The sequence below is a fragment of the Rhamphochromis longiceps genome, linkage group LG15 (genome assembly GCF_057381845.1).
Source record: "Rhamphochromis longiceps isolate RC_006_pf linkage group LG15, R_longiceps_female_GT1.1, whole genome shotgun sequence".
NCBI lineage: Eukaryota > Metazoa > Chordata > Actinopteri > Cichliformes > Cichlidae > Rhamphochromis > Rhamphochromis longiceps.
Window position 1 is genome coordinate 32163402 of NC_140571.1, and position 23983 is coordinate 32187384.

The 23983-nt window shown below is 45.9% G+C and overlaps 1 pseudogene; it reads right to left on the minus strand.

The window, feature by feature from the left end:
* Positions 1-2436: 2436 nt before the first annotated feature.
* On the minus strand, positions 2437-5620 carry LOC146652938 (histone H1-like; annotated as a pseudogene).
* Positions 5621-23983: the final 18363 nt, after the last annotated feature.

The following is a 23983-nucleotide window of genomic DNA, read 5'->3' on the forward strand; positions in this document are numbered from 1 at the left end:
AAACATCTCAGCTTGGTGGTGCTTCCTCCGGGTGTGCACATCACATGTCTCTCTGCAGAGTGGTTTAAGCTCTGCAGGGCGTCATGAATGTCTCTTCCAGTTGTTTCCATCACTGTCCATAGGACCAGAGTCCAAATGTATGTAGAATAGACATTCAAACATACCAGTTGGTTTTGTTGTTCGTCAACATGGGTCTCAGCTATTTCCAAGCTGCAGACCTCTCAGCACTCTAGTTTTATGGCCTCTTACCAGCCCCCATCACCTGACTTCAGACCTTCGTCTTGTGAGGGGGATATTTATGACTCCTTAATTGTCCACGCTCTGCAGAGAAACACCTCTGTGGAAAGGGTGCAGGGTTCAGTTGTCTTACTGCTGTTATGATCCCAGCAGCCTTCAGAGTGTCATCGTATGCACAGTATAGTGGCACAGCATTAGGTGATGTTCATAGGAAACTGCTGTCATCACCACCATAGCTTCTGGTTCCTGTGCTTTCATAGAATCATGATGTCATCCCCGAACTCCTTCTGCGCTGTCGATGGAGCTTGGCACGCTCCCCTCATCCCACGAGTTTTCATGTTCCAACGCTGCTGAAGGTTTAAGGCAGAGCACGTCGTACACCTTAGTTGTCTTCCTCAGCGTCAATATTGAATCTTTCATTTTATTTAAAATCTCCTGGAAGCTCAGTAGCACAGCTCTCTGTGTGATGTCTGCTGTGCTGAAGATGATCTCTGATCCTCCTGAAGCCTCTCTCCTGGCCTCAGCTCCCATCTTGTGGACAATCCTCTCCTCTATTTTGCAGGCAGTTTCATGGTCCTTGCTGTGGCTCCAAGGTCTGATCTCATGATGGGCCCCAACCAGCTTGACCTTTGACCTCAACCACTGCCTGGCTGTCGGCTATGCCTGGAATGGTTCACGCTTCTCACTGGGCCTCTGAAGATTTCTCAGGAGATTACTGCTGCACCTGTATTTCCTTGCTAAGAAGAAAAACTTCTATTTGGAGAGCATGTCAACAATCATCAAACCACATTCTTTAGTTCAGTGAACTTCACTTATAGGCCATCAAAGCCTCATCTGAACATGGATGCACCACTTGCATAGGTTTAATATTTGTAAATAAAACGGCTAATCACACAAATCACTGCAACAATAATAGTAAACATTGTTTAATGTTAATCCTTGCACTCCACCTCTTGACGCATGGACATTCCCATGCGTCAACTCACCAAACCTGGATCCCTGTCTTAAAGAAAAAGATTAGCTAGATCATGTCCCAGGCAACATCAGGGCATCTCCTCTGGAGTAGCTCCGTAACCCTGCAATAAAAGATGTTAGCGTGTGTTGCATATTAAGTTTGCTTAACACCTGGCTCTCCCAGGAGCCTGCATACACACCATCACGGCCTGGAAAGCAAAATCTGGAAGTGAAATCAAACTTCATACCTGTAAACAATTGTATCATAAGAGTAATAAGCATTCAACATCAGCAAGACAAGTGTCATGTGCAGGTTTTCTCAAATCAGTAACTACAACTATTACCCTAATTCACCTCAGACATGGATTATCCCATGTACTCTGTTAACATTAATGTAATCAGTGACTTCTCTTAAGCAAAGTCACTCCACTCATATATTATTATTATGGGTTCAAAAGTGGCCAGCAAATGAGCCCATAATAAACTATTCCATAAATACCGTAATCTCTTATTTGTTTTACCCATGTCACTTGTCCGCTTCAGCTGAATCTACTACAGCATTCTCAAAGAAACAAACATTAGCAATACACATTGACTGTGGTCAGACGGAGGTCAGACACAGGTCAACGGATTCTAGAGGTGCCATAAAACACCATTAAGTTAACACTCGCTGTGGAAACAGTAACACTGGTCTCATCACAGTATGTCTCAAACTATATTAATTTCTCCATCAACATATGCCTGTAACTACAGTTTTCTTCACACATAAACCCAGAAATCTCGTAGTAGAGAAACATTAGCCAGTATTCCTATAAATCACATGATCAAACACATGAAGAACCGTAATGCTGTAAAAACGAAAATGCAAATGTTAGCGCTTGCGCAGGCGTATGCATACTTTGTCACAGATATCTCTGTGAGCACACAAGCTAGTGAATGACGCACACATAGTAAATTCACAGACACAGAAAATGGCATTTAAAATGTTAAATCATCATGCAACCTCGAGTGTTGCTGTCATCTTTCTGCTCCTGTAAAGGGAAGCACACACAGACTCATCTGCACCCCTGCCAGGCGGGGGTCAACTTCACACAGTCGTGTTACATCAGTAAAGTCTTGTCAGCTTTTGTCAGCTTTTACCAGTCAGTCAGTTTGTTTTCCTTTCACTCACTCATTCATGCATTCATTCTTTCTTTCTTTGCTGATAGTGGAACCTATCGTCGCATTTAGTTTCCACTCTCAGCAAAATGACGTCATTTCAAAAAGAAAAAGAAGAACTTTAGTTTGGATTACATCGCTGAATCCTTTTGGACTGGGACTGTCATTTAATAATTGTCCCAAATAAGTGGCTTTCTCCAGAGTCCATTTAAATGTGGAGAACTCACTTGGCACAATTTTCTCGACGACGTGTAGCACTTTTAATTCCCGACGTGCAGATCTGCTTAAAGAACAGAGATTATCAAACAAAACTTTCAGTGCACTGTGAAAGTATCAAAATAAAAAGGCCTTGTTAAGTCATGACACAAGCTCCTCATCTCAGGAGGGTAAATCATACCATTAGCATGGTTTATCATACCATCATACTAATCGGCAGGCTCAACTTCACAACAAAAGAAAAATCATCAGCTAGATTCACTCCAAATCAACCATCAGCTGCACAACACACAACATAATCCTAATGTCTTATTAGCTATGAGTTTAATTACCAGGTCTGTGCTCTTCACTCATTTAGGCCACAGATCTATTTTATTCAATTTTCCTTTTCCCTTCATCATAAAACATGTGACATGCTGTCATGCACTTCACAAAACAGTCTGTTCTGACGTATTCAGAGTTGTGTATCTAAATACAGGATTCACTCGCACATCAAAGCAGGAAACTCAGTGTTTTAGAGTCTCTACTCAACACACAACAACTCCAACACATCTCATTCACTCATACTAGAATTCAGTCACCTTTCATTAATCTAAAACCAATCAACTAATTTGCATATCAGCTATTAACCCACTAAGTTGACAGGACGACAGAAAAGCATGTTCAAAATAGTATCACAAAAGACAATTTCCCTCATACAGTAAATTACATGTGCTGCCTCAATCAAGCAGGAAGCTTCTCCCAATTTACCATTTTAACAACTAAATTTATTGTCTGATCACTGGTTGGTCAAACCAGGATCTTTTTTCTCACAAAAGTTAAATTGTTGTCCTGCAACTTGGAGAGTCAATTTTTTTTCTTTAGGATAAATTCAGCATTTGATAACAAGTGTCTGCTAAATTGACACTATTGTAACACTGATGAAAGATAACAAGCTAATTTTCATTACATGTGTTTGTGTTATTAGGCAGGTCTAATGCATGTCTGTGGAGCTGCATCTCCAGCAGAGCATGTTCTTAAAGCTGCCTTTCCTACACACTTCTCTGCTATTATTTAATCATTTCTTAACTAATGTGCTATGAGTCTTCATGAGTCATTTTGTGTTTGGAATTGTTAGTAGGGTTAATGCATGTTCTGCTTGTGTGTGTGTGATTTTGTATATGTTTCTATTTTCGCAATGTTTCAGACTCCGTCTCAATTTTCCAACTTAAGCAGTCAGTTTTCTTTTCCCCAGGTTTGCTAACCCAAATTTTGATTTCCCACATTAAATAATTCCTATGTGTTCTCACCTAGTCTTCTCACTCTGTTGTCCTCTCCCACTTCAACAGTCCAACAGCCGGCAGTTCTCCTTCAGCTTTGTCCTGTGTCCCACTGTCTCTTCTTGCCATTTTACTCCACAGGTGGCAAATGTCAAACTCCAACTGTTCAGTTCTCCTCAAACGTTTTCTTCACATGCACAGTGAAGTCACAGCCACTCTCACTATTGTCCTCTGATGCGGTTGACTTCGTGCTAGTGGCTGAAGTGCTGCTGCTGCTGCCTTCCTGGGCGACTTCTTAGCAGCTGCTGCCGGTTTCTTGGCTTTGGCCGCGGCGGGCGTCTTAGCTTTGGTCTCAGTAACCCTGTTCATCTTGAAGGATCCGGAGGCCCCGGTGCCCTTGGTCTGCACCAGAGTGCCCTTCGCCACCAGACTCTTGATGGCGGTCTTGACACGGGCCTTGTTCTTGTCCACATCGTAGCCTCCGGCAGCCAGAGCCTTCTTGAGGGCGGCCACGGACAGGCCGTTGCGCTCCTTGGAAGCGGCCACGGCTTTCACAATCAGCTCGCCCACGCTGAGGCTGACCTTCTTGGGCTTGGAAGTCATCGTCTTCTTCTTCTTGGCCTGAACCTCGGCGCAGGGCGCAGGGCGTGTTTATGATGGAGCCTTTCCCACCACAGCGCTGGCACGTTGAACGCATCATGAAGGGTCCATTTCTTTCATGTCGCTAGCCAGCATGCTAGCTGCATGTGGCTTGCCCGAGTCACTCAGTCCTTTTTGAGCATTTCAACATGCTGCCACCGCCATCTTGCTCGCCCCTCCGTGGAATTCATCCAATCAGACAGGAAGATGGGTTTGCTTTCTTCTGCTGCTGTTTATCCACATTGCTGCTGCTTTGCTGGGACTTTTTGTGCTCAGGACTTGCTGCTGTCTCTTTATCATGGAGCTGCATTCCTTATCTTCAGGGAGGAGTGAGCTCGCTTGTGAGGTTGAGAAACACATGGCACTGTAAATAAGTCAGCCAGAAACTTGGCCTGCATGTTTCCAATGATGTTAAACTATAACTTTCTTCCGACCGCTGCATGTGGAAAATTGATTCAGGTCTGCTTTTCACCTGAAAGTGACAACTAAGACATTTCATTATTATCATCACTGCTTAATCAACACATATCTCTCTCTCTCTCTCTCTCGCTCTGTGTTTTTGTGAACAGTCCTTTCTTAAAAGCAGAAAATGAAATTATAGTTGTTTTTTTTTGGTTGATCAACACAAAACCTTTTTCCTATGATTATTTTTTTCTACAATATAAATTCTCCCTCTTATTCACTCTTTTTTTTTATTTTTTTTATTTACAATAGCTGGTGACCTGCAAAATCACCGCTGTCACTCACAATCAAAGGCAATTACTCTTGCACAGTGCACAAAAACACTGTGATGTCAGACACATTCACACTCACTTTGTCATCTGCAAAAATAAATCACATGGCTGATGATATGTGCCATGGTGATCCGTAAATATGATCACCAGTTTATTTAACTATTTTTCAACCCAACAAACAAATAATCAAAAACATGATGCTGATGTTATGAACACTCTACACACAAGTCAAGATGCAGGAAAACTGCTCATGGAAACGTTGCACACTCCAGTTATCACAGTTATCATAGCGCTGTTTCCCTCTCTTAGAGTAGTTCTCAGACAGCTCTCGATCTGATAATGTGTAGCCTGCTCATCAGCTCAGAAGAAAAAAAAAAACTGCAACGCAACATCACACAGTAGTTGCTCTGCCCACAGCGGCAAAGTCTTACACTTTCATATTCAACTCAGCTTCTCCATCATGTACTTTTAGATGTTTCATACAGGGTTGAGCATATTAGTTGTTTTCACAGATGTGCTCTATATCTCAACAATGGCTCATAATAAGACGAAAGTCTTCCACACAGGTCAAGTGCCTCTATGCACTTCATTAGTTTAAATATTTACCTATATCACTTCACCTCACATGTCATCGTACTGAATTTAAGCAATCACAAGCGTAATGTAGATGACTTTTAACAACTATCCACCTCAATTACGTCTATGGTCTGGCACACAGGCTGAAGAGTTAACGTTTTGTGTCAGCAAGGGGTGGAGGGACAGCCACCCACCAGAGCATAGCTGCTGATGTGGGCTGGCCTTCTCCACACGCTCTTCAAGGCTGGTGTGTTTTCTGAAAACTTCTAACATTTTAATCTCTTCCATTTTTAAGCCTGCGATTAACCGCACGGCTCAGGTCCGCGTGAAACCCGCGTGACCGCGCTCGCGTGAACCCGCGCAGCTGTGGAGCCGTCGCTCTCTCTCTTTTTTACATAAATACTTTGTGCTGCCAGGAGCAAAGTCCAGCACAAACGTCTGTCTCCCTCCGACTCACTCTTGGTTGCTTAGAAACCCATGATAACAACAACAGTCGGTGTCACAGACCACATGTTCTGCTCCGCACACACTCACACACAACAACAACAACGACGACAACAATGACAACGACAACAAAAACAACACAAAATAGGCCTATCGTCCAGCACAGTCTGGACCCCGCGGAACTTCTCAACGCCCCACAAAGCGGCGGAGAACTCACCTCTAGCCACACAAAGTAGCGAGGAACCTCTTGCTCCACAAAGTAGCAAGGAACCCGGGTATCGCTACACAAAGTAGCGAACTTCTCAACGCCTCACACAGTGGCGGAGACTGCACAACGACACGGTTATAGAGTCGGCCTCTTCTCAACGCCTCACACAGTGGCGGAGACTGCACAACGACACGGTTATAGAGTCGGCCTCTTCTCAACGCCTCACACAGTGGCGGAGACTGCACAACGACACGGTTATAGAGTCGGCCTCTTTAAACTTACTTGGCGTTGCTTAGAGTGTAATATCAGCCCGAATCCCGCCGACCGTCATTCATCGAGGAGAAAAGACAGACCGCGAATCCACAGGAACTTCCTGGCTGACGTCAGTCTTTCAGCGTGCCTCTCCCCCCCTCGGTGAATGCGATTCCAGGGCTCCGGCTCTCGAAGGACCAATTAATGTTAGGTTTGTAGCATAAACCTATTCGCTGGAACGTTAAGACAATATAATTACACTGCTAAGCAAGACACAAATAGGCAAAGTTCTTCATGTTACTCGTGCACGGGAGAGAACCGGACAACCGCTTGACTCCAGTTGGTCTCGTCCGTCCTCCTGTAACACTGCCCTTTTATTGAGGTTACATGAATATGCATAGGTTCATTAACATACGACGTCTACATACAAACAAAGAGTACCTTGCCTGTGTGTGTGTGTGTGTGTGTGTGTGTTGCTGATCAAAGGGTTAAACATCCTTGGTCAGGAAGAGGGTAGCCTCCCCCTCACCCTAGATGGTTCATCCTAGATAACACGGTGAGGAAGTCCTGCAGTTCATCTAAACAAAGAGCACTTAGACTAGAACAGACGTAGCTACGTTAATCCTACCATAAAACAATAAGACACGGTATGACCTCTCATGCTCCCAAAGTGCTGTCTAATACACACAAAGTTTGCAGACTATCAAGGATCAAAACCTCTACCAATCTACAACTAATTACAAAACTCTAAGCATATATAAGTAAATATTTCTAAGCATAAATGACAATCAACAATACAAATCTAACAATGACCACTTCAACAAAGAAAGCAACAATAAGGCTTCAACAGAAAGAGACAGCAACGCTGCTAACAAACAATATCCGGGCAGGCCACACAAACTAATGAAGGCCGCCGTCACTCATGGGCAATCACTGCTCAGTTAAGCACTACTCACACACCAGAGCCACACACCAGAAGGCTGGTCACACGCAGCAGGCTGTTCCACACCTAAGCCAGTAGCACACTCTGACCAGCACAGAGGAAAACCACCAGAAACCTCTCCTTCCTCTTCCACACTGCTCTTCTCCAGCTTATATCACCCCTGAGGGTAATTGGTTGTAACGAGAGCAGATGAGCAGCAGGTGTGACCTAAAGGAGAGGGCAGGGGCAGAGAGAGACAAGGGGAGGGGCCAGAACGAAGGAGGAGGAGAGAGAGAAGACAACACCACGCCCACACACTCCCACAGCCTCCCAGGATGTAACAATCATGTTGTATTTCAGTTTCTTAATATAATATACACAATACAATTTTATTTATATAGCACATTTAAAACCAAAGGTAGACCAAAGTGCTTCACAATAATGCAATAAGTCATTGATATAAAACATTAACAAAGTACAAAAACAAGCACCAGTACAAATACTAACAGATGGGAAACACTAATTAAACCAGGAGTGTGGGCTAAATAAAACAGATATCGGGCCTCAGTTCAGAGATAGGGTCAATTCAAAATATAAAATATTACGTTTTCAACCATGTTTTGAAAGATTGAGTAGAGTCCGAGGCACGAATAGTAACAGGAAGACTATTCCAGAGGTTCGGTGCAGCTGAGACAAAAGCACGATCGCCCCTGTCTTCAGGCAGGACCTAGGTTGGACCAAGAGTAGTTGACCAGATGATCTTAAGGCTCGACTACGAGTATACAAGCTAAGAAGGTCGGCAAGATAGCTAGGGGAGATGAAGGATAGGTTGTTTAATAGTTGCACTAGTCTTAATAATATTTAAGACTAGTGCAATGGTGTTGTTGTTATAGAGCAGGCGTCAGCAACCCTAGGGTTGCTGTCGTGCCATCAGAAGGGTTAACTGATGGCACGACCATAGCTGGACTGGCCATCGGGCATACCAGGCATTTGCTCGGTGGCCCGGTGACTTTTCTTTTCTTTGTAACTGTCATGGTCCTGGGTCGTTGACCCAGCGTTTTGTGTTTATTCTGATTTGTATTAGTTTAGGGTTGAACCTGTAGTTTGGTGTATTGTCAGCCCTACCTGTGTCTGTCCTTGGTGCTCTGTTCATGTCCCCGTGTTGTGTTGTAAATCAGTCTGTGTTTCCTGTTTTACTTTGAGGGCTCGTGTTCTGGATTTCCTGTTCTGTTCTGAAGGTCTGTGTCTGTTGTCATGGTGTTCAGCTTGTCTCCTCCTGTCCTCATGTGTATTAGGTTCAGCTGTTCTTCCCTCCTGTGTGTGATTACCTGATTACCTTGTGTGTGTATATTTAGTGGGTGTCGGTCTGTGTTGGTGGTCGGCTCGTCTGCGTTCATCCATGTATCACTGCGTTAAATGCATTCATCTGCCTGCATTACTCTGCGTCTCTCTGCCCCGCACTCCTTTGTATGGTCTCAGGTTTGCTCTTTAGTTTCTCCCAGTTTAGGTTTCCGTTTGTAATTGCTCATGCTGCATTGCCTGTTTTTGCCACCTCCACCTTGTAAATAAACATCACTCGTATCATCAGTTTGCTGCATTTTGGGTCCTCCTTTTCCTCCACACCACACGGCTCACTCCGCCAGCCGTGACATTACGAGCTGACCAAACATGGACCCAGCAGCATCCGCTCCTTCCCAGGAGTTTCGGGAGGAAGTAATCGACACAGTCGCAAGGTTGGTCAACCGGTGGCTCGAGCAGGAGGGAGAAGAGTTCCACCGCGCTGTAGAAGCCAGGCTACAGCAGCTAATCTCTGCTCACTCCTGGCTGCTGGACTCTCTTCACCCGCTCGCACAGGACTTCATACTCAACGAACTGCACCTTCACCCACCAGCCGCTACCGCTTCCCAACCCAGCCCGGCGGTGAAGATTTTGCCCGGCCCGCCGGAGGTTTTGCCCGGCCCGCCGGAGGTTTTGCCCGGGAGGAAGCGACAATCACGCCGTCGGCGCGTCGCCCCACCGCCGGAGATTAGGACTTCGGAACTGCCGGCTGTGGTGAGTGAAAAAGACACTCCGTCTGTTTCGCCAGCTCGAATGACTGTTTATTCCGGGGCTGTGTTTGTTGAGCCAGCTGCCCAGCCGGTAGCTCGGTTAGCTGCCCTGCAGCCGCTACCTCAGTTAGCCACTCAATCGCCACCTCCATTACTGTCACAGCCAGACCTATTAGACACTTTGTTACAATCCATAGCTCAGTCAATAGCTCAGTTGGCTAGAGACTCATCAGCCTTATTATCAGCCCAGCCGTCATCTTCGCCTACTCCTCCGGTACTACAAGTTGAGTCCATCCAACCGGAAAAGCACTGTTTTTCACCTGTTCATGTCAAGCAGAGAGACACACCACATAACGCAGTAGTCAGTCCGCAACAGCTGGCCAGCCCAGAGACTGTGACGCACTCCAGGGCCTCCCCAGAGGCTGGGTCCCAGCCCCCGGCCGACTCTGGACCCCTGGAGGTTAAGAAGCCAGCTGAGGACTGCATCCGGCTGTCGCTGCCTGAGCTGAGTCAATGGTCTGTGCAGCTGCAGTCTGCTTTGTGTTTGCCAGAGGCCCGTGCGCCTGCTGGTTCTGATCTGTTCCTGCCAGAGGCCCGTGCGCCTACTGGCTCTGTTCTGTGCCTGCCAGAGGCCCGTGCGCCTACTGGTTCCGTTCTGTTCCTGCCAGAGGCCCGTGTGCCTGCTGGTTCTAAACTGTGCCTGCCAGAGGCCCGTGTGCCTACTGGTTCTGAACTGTCCCCGCCAGAGGTCCCCGCGCCTGCTGGTTTTGTCCTGTGTGTTCCAGGGGCCCCTGTGCCCACTGGTCCTGAGCCTGTCTCGTCAGCTGGGGGGCCCGAGGAGCCCGTCCAGCCTCAAGACTCGTCAGCTGGAGGTTCAGGAGAACCGAGCCAGCTTCCTGCCTCGTCAGCTGGGGGGCCCGAGGAGCCCGCCCAGCTTCCTGTCTCGCCAGCTGGAGGGTCCGAGGAGCCCGCCCAGCTTCCTGCCTCGTCAGCTGGGGGGCCCGAGGAGCCCGACCAGCTTTCTGCCTCGTCAGCTGGGGGGCCCGAGGAGCCCGTCCAGCCCCAAGACTCATCATCGCCGCCAGCTGCAGCCTCTGTGTCTCCATCCTCGCCAGCTGCGGCCTCTGTGTCTTCATCCTCACCGTCGCCTGGTCCGGCTTCGGCATCCTCGTCAGCGTCGCCTGGTCCAGTCTCCTCATCGGCTTCAGCGTCGCCTGGTCCAGTCTCCTCATCAGCTTCAGCGTCGCCTGGTCCGGCTACCGCTTCAGTCTCGTCTGGTCCAGCCTCTGCTTCAGCTTCAGCTTCGCCTGGTCCAGCCTCTGCTTCGGTCTCGTCTGGTGCTACGAAGGCCATGCCGCCATCGGGTCCCAGACTGCCGCCTCGACATCAGCGGTTGTCTGTCAGGCCGCGGGTGGAGCGTCATCGTCGATACGGACGACCTCCTAGACGCCGCCGCTGCCTTCCGCACGGTCGGCCTCCAGACCCGTGTCATCGCCGCCGTTGCTGTCCGCACGGTCGGCCGCCTGAACTTTGTCCCCGTTGCTGTCGGCACGGTCAGCCGCCTGACCGGTTTCCCCGTTGCCGCCGCTGCCGTGTGCACGGTCGGCCCCCTGAACTGCCTCCGCTCCGCCGCCGTTGCCTTCCGCTCGGTCGGCTTTCGGAGCTGTGTCGCTGACGTGGCCGGCCTCAGAACATGAACTGTCCTGGACTTCTGAGCTGTCAGCCTCCGGGCCGGCCTCCTGAACTGTGTTTTTGTTCTTGTGCTCCAGCACGTGTGTTTTTGTTTTGGACAATTCCCTCGGTCCGCTGGAGCTTGTTTTGTTCGGTGTTGGTCCCTCCGTCCTGGGCCCCCGCCGCCCGCCCTGGGTTGGTCGTTTGTTTTTGTTTTGGGCTGTCTGGAGCCAGCCCTTGGAGGGGGGTACTGTCATGGTCCTGGGTCGTTGACCCAGCGTTTTGTGTTTATTCTGATTTGTATTAGTTTAGGGTTGAACCTGTAGTTTGGTGTATTGTCAGCCCTACCTGTGTCTGTCCTTGGTGCTCTGTTCATGTCCCCGTGTTGTGTTGTAAATCAGTCTGTGTTTCCTGTTTTACTTTGAGGGCTCGTGTTCTGGATTTCCTGTTCTGTTCTGAAGGTCTGTGTCTGTTGTCATGGTGTTCAGCTTGTCTCCTCCGGTCCTCATGTGTATTAGGTTCAGCTGTTCTTCCCTCCTGTGTGTGATTACCTGATTACCTTGTGTGTGTATATTTAGTGGGTGTCGGTCTGTGTTGGTGGTCGGCTCGTCTGCGTTCATCCATGTATCACTGCGTTAAATGCATTCATCTGCCTGCATTACTCTGCGTCTCTCTGCCCCGCACCCCTTTGTATGGTCTCAGGTTTGCTCTTTAGTTTCTCCCAGTTTAGGTTTCCGTTTGTAATTGCTCATGCTGCGTTGCCTGTTTTTGCCACCTCCACCTTGTAAATAAACATCACTCGTATCATCAGTTTGCTGCATTTTGGGTCCTCCTTTTCCTCCACACCACACGGCTCACTCCGCCAGCCGTGACAGTAACGGTATAAATAATGAAAGGTGGTGGATTGGCCGGTGTGTAAAAATAACTTGTTTGGTGGTGGCTATGGTGGAGCTTCCACAGATTCAGTAAAATTAACAAGTGGTGGAGGCCAGGATGAGGGAGAGGGGAGGCAGGAGGAGGAGAGACCCGAGTGTCAGGTGAACTGAACTTCAGGTAAGAAGTTATGACCTGCAGTCTATCTGGGTCAGATATAAACCAAGTTTAGGTGGAGTTTATTTTCGTTGTGCTGACTTTTTACAGTCAGTTACAATAACTCGTACTGCGTATGATGGAGTTTCTATACAGCTGGGTGGGTGCTATGATGTTACTGATAGTGAACTTTATTTTATTCATAAGATTAGTTAGTAGAGTTGCCAACCATCCCGTAAAAAACGGAATCGTCCCGTATTCAGAGAAATTATTACGCGTTTCGTGTTGAGCTGAGAAGGGACACAGTTTGTCTAGGATGGAAAAAGACACAAAGCTGGAGTTATTCTGTCGTTACGCTGCACAGCTGCCTCTTCTCCTCTCATTCTCTCCCCCTCTCTCTCCTGTTGCTACTTTAATCATGAAACTGATCAATGATCAGCTGATCGGCTTTTCTTTCTTGTTTGTTTATCGCCCACTTTGCGCCAGAAAGAGGAAACTGCCGGATGTCGTGCTAAACAATAGCAGCATGTGTATGCTTGATCAGTTGTTGTTAGAATTTATTTAATATTAATTTCTAGATGTTTGCTGGAGCCACAGCTGAAAAAGCTCCTGGTCATGATATCGGTTTGGATATGTGAAGAGAGGGAAACATGAAGATGAAACCAGGAGATGTCCATACTGAATCATCAGAGCTGAACAGGTGATGGAGAAACAGGTTTACCTTTTAGGTGACATGAATGAGTTGAAGGGAAGTTATGAACCGTTTCTGAGAGACAAATAACACCAGGATCCTTTTCTAAGTAGCTGACGGCTGGTAACTGTGCAGGGGCGGGTATAGCAAAGTTTTGCCAGGGGGGCCAAGTAGGGCATTAACAGGGAAAGGGGGGCACAAAGAAATACTTTCTTATTCTCATTTAAAATGTCTGGCTGTTATTAAATAATTATCTGAAGCTTACAACCAAAGTTTTTATCTGACATTAAATGTATAGAAATCATACATATACCAACAAGATTGTACATCACTGTCACAACAGCATTTGTTATCATTCAAAGGCTTTATGGCTTTAATACCTGGTGGGCCGGTCTTTAGTCAAAATGCCCGGGCTGTTTTTTTTTTTTTTGTCCCAGTCCAGCCCTGGGCATGACACGCAGTCTGAGAAGGTGCATTAAAAAATAAATGGCTGTGCCAGCGGTGCACATCGCAAATCAGCTCGCATAGACACATTAGTTGTGCCGCTTCTTAATGGTAGCTAAACGTATCTTAGCTAACAACCCTGTGGTGGGGCGTGGTCTGCGGTGCCGTGCAGGGAGGGCGGATGCACCTGCACGGCATCCTTAATCATGCCCGCCTAGTTAAAAACACAGGGACTCAGGGGTTTGGGTGTGTTGTGGTGAGATGTAAATAAAGATGGCTCCGAATGATACTCCGTGGTCCCGCCGTGCCATATCCTCGCCACAAACCCCAACTACCAGATTCAACTTGGAATTGGGGACGTTGTTAGCTTTCCACATTCCGACACTTCAAAAGCTTCAGGAGCTTTCCGCTCAGCACAGCATCAGCACCGTGGAAATACACGGATACATCCGTAGACTCGAGACACAATGCATTTTTGGGACTTTCAGGTGTATGAACCAATGTTTTATTTTCTGATCAAACCAGAAATCTTTATTGAGCAGTTAACTGGCTGAGTTAATGCCAGTTAATGCAACATGGAAGCAGCTGGAATCCATAGCTGTGCGTGTTCATGGAGCTTGCATTTTCACCTGCTCGACATCACTACCTGACAAGTTTAACTGTCTTCAGAACATTGCAGAGGCCTTATTGACAGTATTTGGCTCTACATATCTGTGTGAACATTTTTTCTCTCGCATGAAGAGTGTCCTCAGGTAGCCGTCTGAATGCTGGACACTCGGAGACTTGCGTCTCTGAGTGGGAGACCAGAGATCACATTAACATGTGTGTCTCTATATTAACAAACATGCCATATTGGCCCAGTTTATTTTTCTTATCATTGTTGTGAGGAGACCATAATTAGTGTTTGCATTTTCTGTTGTACAGTTCATTTGCTGTTATGGAGTTCTTGTTATGGATTTGTTTCAAAATAGCTGATAACTATTTGCTGATAGCTGCCAACATCTGCAAACAAATATAATTCTATAAAGTGGTTATATATATAGTGTAACTGTTCATATAGAGCGTTATTAAATTTATTGCTAATGCAATTATATAGCACACTGACTTCTGAGGAAATTTTAAATGGTATAGAATGTGGTTAGGTTGAATGGATTTGTGACAAAACATTGGCATTTTAAAAGGATCAGTGGTTATGTAAGATCGTGTAACGTTGATAAAGCATGCATTTTAACCCAAACCATCACTTTTCCTTTAATTCAGTACAGTCAACTCTGTTACTCCATTGCCACTATAAAAAAACTGTTTGTTTGTTGTTTATCTGTGTACCACTTGCTGCAGTACAGTCCAATGGGTAACATCAGAGGGTTAGGTACAACTAATCTATCTGGTTGTTTTGAATATAAAATAAACGATAAGCTCTTTAATATAATAAATATGTAAAGCAGAAAGTGGAAATTAATTATTTTACTTTCATTAGAATGACTGTGACCATGTTCATAAGGCACACAGGAAGTAAACGTCCCCTTCATATACAATACATCCTTTGATGTTGATAAAGCTCCCTAGTGATCAGCAGGGGAGACCTTAGCTTTGTTTTGTACCCAGTAATCTCCTCCCACTGGTGTCATTACAGGAGGCAGCAGAGAAAATCCTCCACTCTATTTTTAGTCTCTGCTTATATGCTCTGCTGCTCTGTCTCTGATTGGTATTCCTGTCTATCAATTCTATCCATCTCTCACTCAGCTGCCCCTTCATTCTTCCTCACCGCTTTGCTGTTGCCACATCAGTAGCTTTAGTCTGTCTCTGACTTACTACTCCTTCTTCCACCCTGTCCATTCTTTCCTTTCCACCAGTGCAACGCTCTTGTCTGTGCCTCTGAAAAATGCTGACAGACATGTTTCAGAAATGGCTTTTCCTTGTGAAAAATCCCACTGGTCAGCCAAATGCTTAGAATAGCTAAAAGAGCAAATATCTCCTGCTGGTATAGCTTGATGACATATTTTTGATAAAAGTTCTAGCACAGAGGCAACTTCCCAGCAAAAGAGAGAGAAAAAAATCAAGGGAATACATGACACCACAGCATGTAGTGAAATTCCATGTAGCCTAAGTGAAGATAAAGATTGTTTATCCATCTAGCAAAAAGTCTTACACTATCTTTCTCAGGCCTTACTGAGGCACCACATTTGGTTACTTGTATTGAATTACACTATGATGACAGCTGTGCACTATACACACACACACACTATATATAAACACCCAGCACGCCCCTGCGGGCGGTTTATCCTTCAAGCTCGGGTCCTCTACCAGAGGCCTGGGAGCTTGAGGGTCCTGCGCAGTATCTTAGCTGTTCCCAGGACTGCGCTCTTCTGGACAGAGATCTCCGATGTTATTCCCGGGATCTGCTGGAGCCACTCGCCTAGCTTGGGAGTCACCGCACCTAGTGCTCCGATTACCACGGGGACCACCGTTACCTTCACCCTCCACATCCTCTCGAGCTCTTCTCTGAGCCCTTGGTATTTCTCCAGCTTCTCGTGTTCCTTCTTCCTGATATTGCTGTCATTCGGAACCGCTACATCGATCACTACGGCCGTCTTCTTCTGTTTGTCTACCACCACTATGTCCGGTTGGTTAGCCACCACCATTTTGTCCGTCTGTATCTGGAAGTCCCACAGGATCTTAGCTCGGTCATTCTCCACCACCCTTGGGGGCATCTCCCATTTTGACCTCGGGACTTCCAGGTTATACTCGGCACAGATGTTCCTGTACACTATGCCGGCCACTTGGTTATGGCGTTCCATGTATGCCTTGCCTGCTAGCATCTTGCACCCTGCTGTTATGTGCTGGATTGTCTCTGGGGCATCTTTACACAGCCTGCACCTGGGGTCTTGCCTGGTGTGATAGACCCCAGCCTCTATGGATCTTGTACTCAGAGCTTGTTCTTGTGCTGCCATGATTAGTGCCTCTGTGCTGTCTTTCAGTCCAGCTTTGTCCAGCCACTGGTAGGATTTCTGGATATCAGCCACCTCCTCTATCTGCCGGTGGTACATACCGTGCAGGGGCCTGTCCTTCCATGATGGTTCCTCGTCTCCCTCCTCTTTCTTGGGTTTCTGCTGCCTGAGGTATTCACTGAGCACTCGGTCAGTTGGGGCCATCTTCCCAATGTATTCTTGGATGTTCCTTGTCTCATCCTGGACTGTGGTGCTGACACTCACCAGTCCCCGGCCCCCTTCCTTCCGCTTAGCGTACAGCCTCAGGGTGCTGGACTTGGGGTGAAACCCTCCATGCATGGTCAGGAGCTTTCTTGTCTTTATGTCAGTGGCTTCTATCTCCTCCTTTGGCCAGCCTATTACCCCAGCAGGGTACCTGATCACGGGCAGGGCGTATGTGTTGATGGCCCGGATCTTGTTCTTACCATTCAGCTGACTCCTCAGGACTTGCCTGACCCTCTGCAGGTACTTGGTGGTTGCAGCCTTTCTAGCGGCCTCTTCATGGTTCCCATTTGCCTGCGGGATCCCCAGGTACTTGTAACTGTCCTCTATGTCTGCAATGTTGCCTTCTGGTAGTTCAATCCCCTCAGTTCTGACTACCTTCCCTCTCTTTGTTACCATCCGACTACACTTCTCCAGTCCGAACGACATTCCAATGTCATCGCTGTATAGCCTGGTAGTGTGGATCAGTGAATCGATGTCTCGTTCACTCTTGGCATACAGCTTGATGTCATCCATGTACAGGAGGTGGCTGACAACTGCTCCGTTCCATAGTCGGTATCCGTAGCCAGTCTTGTTAATGATCTCACTGAGGGGGTTCAGCAGCTGGATAGCGTAGTGGTTAAACTACACGCCTTTGGAACAGAGGATCGCAAGTTCGATTCCTGCCTGGGGCGTCTGTATCCAGTAAGGGTCCTAAGGCTAGACCCCCTATGCTAAGCAAGCCTACCGCAGACATGAGCGAGACAGATAAATATGAAGGCATGCCGGCTCGGACGTCGCCCGGATCAACAAGGTCCGCGTCAGGTGTTGAGGAACCAGGGCACCCTGACGAAAAGTGGGCTACTGGAACAAGAAGGCATCGGTGGGCAAGGGACGAAAACAGGGCGTTGTTGGAATGCTACTACGCAAGTAACCCCGGCGGAAGGGGCTACATGAATAGGATGAGGGACCTATGGATTCTTCTATATATATATATATATATATATTAGTGCTGTCAATAGATTAAAAAAAATTAACTAACTAATCTCACAATTTTCTGTTATTAATTGCGATTAATCTCAATTACTTTATTAATAGCCTGGCTCCAATTACATTTTTTTATTCTTTATATTTTAAGTAATTATCGTTGTTCACCGAAGTCCAGTGGTCTCCGGTGAGAGCGACATTCCTTACTTGCACAAGCTTGCTGGACTGCTGAGCCCTCTGGTCCCCATACAAAGTGTGCAGTCTCGACACAATGGTTCCTCTCGAGGGCAGATTGTAACACTCATCTCCTGATGCAGCACGAATGACTTCTCTCAGTCCATCATCTTCTACTATGCTAACTGGTCGGCAGTTTTTAGCTATCCAAACAACCAAGGAATTGGTTACCTTTTCTCTCACATTTTTTGTTATTCGTCCACAAGCACCATACTCCTGAAGCGTAGACTGGCGAGGTCCCGTAGAGGTGGATTCAGTTGGGTGTTTTGCTCTCAGGTGATACGCCAGTGATGAACTGCTTCTGTGGTACTTGAATTCAGCGTTGCAAATTGTGCATCTTACTCTCGTTTTGTCCAACAAGCCATCAGGCAACTTCTTAAAGAGAAACTTTCCACCCAAAAGTCCGCCCTCGTCCATGCTTGTGTGTGTTAGCTAGTGTTAGCTAGATAGTAGCATGGTGTCACTTCTTCTTCTTCTTCTAATCATTTCTGTCAGGCCAAACGCCAGCATAGCACACTGTTGCCCCCTCCTCCAGAGGTGCTCATGAATTTAAAGGTCTTAGATTACAGGAAATTAATAAAAAAACAAAATCAGCGTTAAATTTTTTTAATGCATTAAACATTTCGCGTTGATCTTAACAATTAACGCGATAATTTTGACAGCACTAATATATATATATATATATATATATATATATATATATATATATATATATATATATATATATATATATATATATATATATATATAGGAATTGGCAAGAATACCAGAGGCGCAAAACACCAGCTACTGGTAGACAGAACAATCAGCCGAGACTGCAAGACCAGACTGACCAACCTGTGCACTGCCTGGATTGATTACAAGAAGGCCTATGACTCAATGCCCCACAGCTGGATACTGGAATGCCTAGAATTGTACAAGATCAATGGGACCCTAAGAGCCTTCATCAGGAACTCAATGGGGATGTGGCGTACAACACTAGAGGCCAACTCCAAGCCCATAGCACAAGTCACCATCAAGTGCGGGATCTACCAAGGAGATGCTCTGTCCCCACTGCTGTTCTGCATAGGCCTGAAACCCCTCAGTGAGATCATTAACAAGACTGGCTACGGATACCGACTACGGAACGGAGCAGTTGTCAGCCACCTCCTGTACATGGATGACATCAAGCTGTATGCCAAGAGTGAACGAGACATATACAGCAATGACATTGGAATGTCGTTCGGACTGGAGAAGTGTAGTCGGATGGTAACAAAGAGAGGGAAGGTAGTCAGAACTGAGGGGATTGAACTACCAGAAGGCAACATTGCAGACATAGAGGACAGTTACAAGTACTTGGGGATCCCACAGGCGAATGGGAACCATGAAGAGGCCGCTAGAAAAGCTGCAACCACCAAGTACCTGCAGAGGGTCAGGCAAGTCCTGAGGAGTCAGCTGAATGGTAAGAACAAGATCCGGGCCATCAACACGTACGCCCTGCCCGTGATCAGGTACCCTGCTGGGGTAATAGGCTGGCCAAAGGAGGAGATAGAAGCCACTGACATAAAGACAAGAAAGCTCCTTACCATGCATGGAGGGTTTCACCCCAAATCCAGCACCCTGAGGCTGTACGCTAAGCGGAAGGAAGGGGGCCGGGGACTGGTGAGTGTCAGCACCACAGTCCAGGATGAGACAAGGAACATCCAAGAATACATTGGGAAGATGGCCCCAACTGACCGAGTGCTCAGTGAATACCTCAGGCAGCAGAAACCCAAGAAAGAGGAGGGAGACGAGGAACCATCATGGAAGGACAGGCCCCTGCACGGTATGTACCACTGGCAGATAGAGGAGGTGGCTGATATCCAGAAATCCTACCAGTGGCTGGACAAAGCTGGACTGAAAGACAGCACAGAGGCACTAATCATGGCAGCACAAGAACAAGCTCTGAGCACAAGATCCATAGAGGCTGGGGTCTATCACACCAGGCAAGACCCCAGGTGCAGGCTGTGTAAAGATGCCCCAGAGACAATCCAGCACATAACAGCAGGGTGCAAGATGCTAGCAGGCAAGGCATACATGGAACGCCATAACCAAGTGGCCGGCATAGTGTACAGGAACATCTGTGCCGAGTATAACCTGGAAGTCCCGAGGTCAAAATGGGAGATGCCCCCAAGGGTGGTGGAGAATGACCGAGCTAAGATCCTGTGGGACTTCCAGATACAGACGGACAAAATGGTGGTGGCTAACCAACCGGACATAGTGGTGGTAGACAAACAGAAGAAGACGGCCGTAGTGATCGATGTAGCGGTTCCGAATGACAGCAATATCAGGAAGAAGGAACACGAGAAGCTGGAGAAATACCAAGGGCTCAGAGAAGAGCTCGAGAGGATGTGGAGGGTGAAGGTAACGGTGGTCCCCGTGGTAATCGGAGCACTAGGTGCGGTGACTCCCAAGCTAGGCGAGTGGCTCCAGCAGATCCCGGGAACAACATCGGAGATCTCTGTCCAGAACAGCGCAGTCCTGGGAACAGCTAAGATACTGCGCAGGACCCTCAAGCTCCCAGGCCTCTGGTAGAGGACCCGAGCTTGAAGGATAAACCGCCCGCAGGGGTGTGCTGGGTGTTATATATATATATATATATATATATATATATATATATATATATATATATATATATATATATATATATATAAATTTCACAGGAGAGAATCTGTGCTAAAAGTTTGAAGAAAACTATTCCAATTCTCTTTGAATTTAAGCATATATTCTTTGTGTTTATTCTGCATTTACTTCATTATATTGCATACATGTCTGTTACAAGCTTAAATATAAAGTTGAAAAAATGCATGTTCTTTATTAATAAATGCAGTATTTTCATACACATACAACCAGAACAGGACATACATTGGTTATGATCCATAGATAGACCACACCTAATGGGTTGCCTCCCAAATTTTTTTATGGAGGTGGCCATTTAGGAGCCACTAAAAATATTCGGGTGGCACAACAAAAACAGAAATTTCCAGTTTTATTATGCTGTTGTGCTGTTGTCAAATATAGGTTTACTTGAATAATATGGCAAAAAAAGAGAGAAAAAAAAAATCATATCCCTAGTTCCTTTTCATGCTATCAAAGTTGATGTCACTGAAAATAGGTAAATATGAAAACTAAACAAGGTTTTGAAATCTATAATAATCTGTTTTAATTGATTGATTGATTGAATGGAAGTCCCAGCTTTCACTTTAATGATTCTCAGCAGAGATGAGCAGAAACGGCTTAAAATTCACTCTCCCAGAAAAGAGTGGGGGGGGGGGGGGGGGGACACTGGGGAGGCGAGCAGATTTTGGAGGGTGGCCCTGCCTGCCCCCTTGGTTGCACCCTGCACACCTAACCACAACTTGTCACATAACAGCTGCTTTGATCGGTACCTCTTGTTGTCATACTTTAAATTGCAGGGTATCACTTTAGTCTTTCTCTTTGTTTGGTTGGTTTGTCGGTTGGTCGGTCAGGCATAACCACATTGTATCTGCATGTGCACATCTCTGCAATAACCTATGTTAAAAGTTCCAAATTAATATAATCAAAACTCATGTTTAGACAACTGGTGTAAAAGCAGTTTTAGATTCTGTAATGAGTGTGGTACACCAAGACCAAAGGCTTATGGTTATTTTATGTTTCTTCCACTTCTGAATAATCACAACAACAGCTTGTCAAGCTTCTTCCACTCCATTCCAGCCTTGTGCAGGTCTACAGTCTTGTCCCTGACATCCTTTGACAGCTCTTTGGTCCTGTCTGTGGTGGTGGAGAAGCTGGAATGGAAGAAACTATGTGGGCAGGTGTGCTTTATACCAAAAGGAGCTGAGATCAGGAGGATCTGTAATTGATTGACTGATTGATTCCAGTCTGTGGCAACCAGAACTCCGAATGGGTTGGATCAAATATTCATTTGTCATGGTCCTGGGTCGTGCGACCCGGTGTTTTGTGTTTAGTCTATTTTGATGTTTATTGATTGTTTAGGTTCATTAAGGTAGTCCAGCCATTTGTATATATCACCCTTGCATTACGTCTCCCTTGCCCTTCGTGTGTTTATGTCTGTGCGTCTTGTACTGTCAAGTTCATGCTGTCAGTATTGTCACCTCCCCCTGTACTACGTCTCCCCGGTTCATGTCTCATGTTTCCTGTTTTACTTTGAAGGCCTGCATTCACTGTCAGTGTATTCAGCTCACTCCTCCTGTCCTGTCGTTAAGTTCATGTGTGTCAGCTGCGTTCCCATGTGTGGCCACTTCCCCTGATCATCCCTCATGTGTATTTAGTCTCTGTGTTTCTTACAGTCTGTGTCGCGTCGTCTGTGTTCCCACCCTCCGTGTTTCCATGCCCGGTCTGTTGTATTCTAAGTCATAGCCTTACCTTAGTTCATTCCCAGTTTAGGTTTCTGTTTAGTTATTGCTTTTGTGCTGCCCTTATTTCTTGTTTGTGTCTCTTGTGTTACCAGCCACAATAAAAGGCTCGCCTTCTGTTAAAGCTCACTCCCGTCTGCTCACTTGTGTACGCACCTGGGTCCATTACACGCATTCTCCACTCGGTCCATCACAGCGGACCGTGACATCATTTCACTCAGTTATATGCAAAATAGTTTATAACTTTCATGTAACGTTCCTATTTAGCATGTGGCTAAAAATAACCTTTAATCTTCACCATAGTGTGGTCACCTATGGAGCTAACTTCTCAACATCTGAACATCCACCAGATCACCAGCTATGTTTCATTAGGATTATATTAAACGTTTGCCACATGCTAAGTGCTAATAGATTCAGAAACTAGAAGGCCATCCAAATCGAGTCTCATACACGCTTATGGCAGTCTGTTATATAATTTCCATCTGAGTATGCCATAGGTAAAAATTCCATGTAATGGCATGAAAGTGAGCCTAACCCTGACATTGCTATCACTAATCCTCATCACTAGACTAGTGAGCTGGATGTTAGGAAGATATTTCTTTCAAAGTTGTGCTTTCTGCAATTACAAATGGGACACTTTGCCAGAGAAAACAGGATGAAATTTAATATCTCCCAGCAGCAGCAACCTCCTTATTTTCCTCAAGGCTCTCTCTTTGTGGATAACCTCTACATAGTGTTAATTACTTCAGTGTTGCTCCAAGAAACCTTGTCAAAGATAAGGTCTGGAAACTGCTGACACAGGCTGATATGACTAATGGCTAGCTTTGAGACCAAAATCCTCCCTTCCTCATTATCATTCGCTCTATTTTCTCTTCTAAAGTCCCAGTTTCATGAGAGCATCCCCTAAATTATATATAAGTTCATAACAGATGAGTAGGCAGTTGTGATGAGATGTGTGTGACCGTGGAAAAGTTGTGGTAGAAGTGATTTTGACTTGAGCTGTTGAGTTAGTGACTGACATTTGAGGCAACGCAAACACAGACCCTCAAATCAAAATCCTGTTTGTTTTTCTTGTTAACAGGATTCATCTGCTATCCTCGCAGCTGACACACATGAACTGTATCTAATCTCTCAAAGCTAATTCAATCCACGTCAAAGAATCTTCAGGATGCATGGATGCATCTGTGAGGATGCTGTGAAATAATCAGCTTTGGACAGCAGAAAAACGCATGAATCATCCAGTATTCTCATTAGAGAAGGCCCACTCACTGAGCAGCACTTCCTGTTTGTCTCTGTGGAACTTTTGGCCTTATATGGCCTTAAGATTTAAGGCCATATATACTCCAAAGAAAACTGAATCATGATCATACAGATTGAGAATTTGATTACAGTAGCATCTTACTACTCCTTCTGCAGGCTTTGTGCTCAGAAAAAGGAGACCAAGGCTTTGATTGAGCCACATGACTCAATACCCTACACAAGTATCTAAAACCTGTAATCGAGCATTTTACATTCAACATTCATAAAATACTATTTTTATTTTTTCGTTTGGGCCCCAAACCTTTATGGGATCCTGAATTACCTTTGAGCTAAAAAAAGAAAAAAAAGATCTGAGTTAAATAGATAAATGTTGTTTGTTTTGCTAACTTTAAGTTTTATAGTTACGGGAGTTTGGATGACCCACATGTCTGAGTTTGAAGTGCAAAACTGTGCTGC